Raw genomic sequence first — 2,744 nt, 5'->3', positions numbered from 1 at the left:
AAGAAAAAAGGGAAGCACCTGTGGCGACTATTTATATATTTCCTTTATTGAAACAAAGTGTCCTCTTTGTGTTGTGACTTTAAGCCAGTCATAACAACATGTCTTATTTTTCTTTGTAGTGTAAAAACGTGGGGTCAAATTTACAACAGCAGTGAAGTATGACCTATGCACCTATCAGTCATCCACAAGGATTGAAACTTTGCTGGTTATGTGCATCTTTAAACACATGCCTGACTCATATAAAGGTCAATTTGGTCATCAAAACACATTGATAAACTGTAAAGACTGTCCAGAATACGCTAGTTCCTTTCAAAGTATTTTTTTTTTCTGATTTGAACAAAAAAAAATTTGAATCCTAGCATTTTATTTTAATTCTAGCAATTTATTTTTAATTTCTATGTCCACTTACATAATAATTTCCCAATTTCTCTGATTACTAGAGTTGAAATTCTAAGCTGGTGCAGTTCTGCCCTCTGCTGGAGGTTGAAATGTAATTCGGCTACACTTTTATATTTATCTTCCCAAGACTCTTCTCGAGATAAAATGCTTTGCAATATTGTGGTGTGCACTGTCCAGTGTCAATACAGTACAACTTTTATTTGATTTAACGTTAAGGTAGAATGGGGGAAACGCCCCCCACCCCCCTTTAGGGACTGTGTAATTTTTTTCTGTGAAACAAAAGTTAAATGTGTTCAGAAAAGTTATCATAGTTTTAGTTACAATAACATAAATTATAAACCAAGTATGAAAAATATCCAGAGTTTTCATGTTATTAGATTTTTAACAAAGATTAAATTTGTACCACCCCACAGGTGGGGTAAAATGCCCCCCAGTCTTACAAAGCAATTTGCTTTATACAGTTACAGCAAAATCAGAGTACAGGCAGTTTTAGCTTAAAATTAAATATAATCAACCTACTGTGACAGAATTGACACAAAGACTGAAACAGATATATATATATTTGAGAAAATGACCGCGGACTTGCAGTTAAAATCTGACTTTTTTCGACTGAAGTGGGCACTTATTGAAACATATTTGCTTGAAGGAAATAGCTCTTATATATATTAATGTTTGAACCATGCAGATAATTTGCAAGTATGTGGTGCATTTATTGAAGTGCTGTCAGGGACTTTTGTATTTATTTTTAAATTAGTGTTTTATTTATTTATTTATTTTATTTTTTTCTTTCTTTCTTAGTGTTTATTTATTTATTCATTTACTTTTCATGTATCAATATTGTACGTAAAAGTTATGTAACAGTGGTTTGTTAAAAAAAAAGGTTCAATAAACACACAGTTCAAAAAAAATTAAAATAAATATAATCAATAATTATGAATTACAAAATTATAATAGCCAATCTGAAAAATTTTGTTAGCTGATGCTAACTGGCTAGTTAACTAGCTACCTGATGATAACTTGAGGTCATTTGTAAATATAAAGTCCAAATATTTTTATTCAACCAAGTAGTTAGAATACATTTGATGGAAAAACAAAGGATTTGATGTTCAGAACAGAGTAACTAAGCCACGTCCCCTTGGGGCGTTTTACCCCACAGACTAGGTTTGAATAAAAAATGTCATTCTGAAAATATGATTATATTTTTCTTAAATAACACGTACTCCCTATCTGCAGGCCATACTGTTCTCATATCATATATAACTGTGTTGATCTACAAAACAACAAGCTTTACAGTTTTTTTTCAATTGCTAACATCCCTTTGTCCAATCTATAATCACATTTTCAAAACTCTAAACACAATTAGCAAAACATCCGTCTGTTGTGACCATACCATTAACACAATTCATGTTGTTTTCACACAATATTCAGTCAATTAACATGTTTCTAAACTGCTTACATTTTATTTTCATACAAGCTTACCCCATACCAAAATCACGGATCAATCTTATCTTTTTTACATGGCCATGCACAATAAAAAGGCACTTTCTGGATTGGTTTTGTTCAAAACAATACAGAAAAACACAGAGAAGCAGAAAAAGAAAGAACATGTCTGGACGAGGGAGAGGAGTAGTTGGACCAGGACTGTCTGGTTTGGTTCAGCTACCAAATCAGACATCAAGAGACTACAACAGACAGCCAAGGCTGCTGAGACGATTATTGGTCAAACCTCCAAGATCTGTACACCTCCAGAGTAAGGAAAAAGGCTAAGAAAATCACTTTGGACCCCACACACCCAGCCCACTTCTTCGACCATAATTTTTCTGGAAGCTCCTGTCGTCAAGTCAAATTCATTGTGTCTGTAAACATACATGGTAATAAAGCTCTTTCTGACTTTCTGACAGTGAGAAGCAGAGGTAGAGGGCAAAAGGCAAAGGGCTGTATGACAATATGAAGTATAAACAAAAAATAAAAAAACACAGCCCTTTGCCTTTTGCCCCCTACCTCTCCTTCTCCCTTGTCAGAAAGAACTTTATTACCATGTATGTTTACAGATACAGAAATTTTCATTTTTCATTTTACCAATAAAGCCTTTACTGCAGCAATTCTGTCACTTTTTTTTTACATTCCATAAAGTACTGATGACTCCTTCACTATGATGTACACATACGATCTAAAATGAATCCACACATTTACACACACACAAAAAATGTAGAGTTCAGCTGACTGAATTATTATTATTATTATTTTATTTTATTTTTTTAAATGGATCTCATATTGTATGTTCTATACAGGTCGAACTGAGACATGACAAGTAATGCAGTTTTTGTAATGCCATTAATTGTTAT

This window comes from Sinocyclocheilus rhinocerous, unplaced genomic scaffold (assembly GCF_001515625.1).
Source record: "Sinocyclocheilus rhinocerous isolate Xijiao unplaced genomic scaffold, SAMN03320098_v1.1 scaffold3225, whole genome shotgun sequence".
Taxonomy (NCBI): domain Eukaryota; kingdom Metazoa; phylum Chordata; class Actinopteri; order Cypriniformes; family Cyprinidae; genus Sinocyclocheilus; species Sinocyclocheilus rhinocerous.
The sequence above is the reverse complement of the archived record's forward strand: the minus strand, read 5'-3'. Positions refer to the sequence as shown.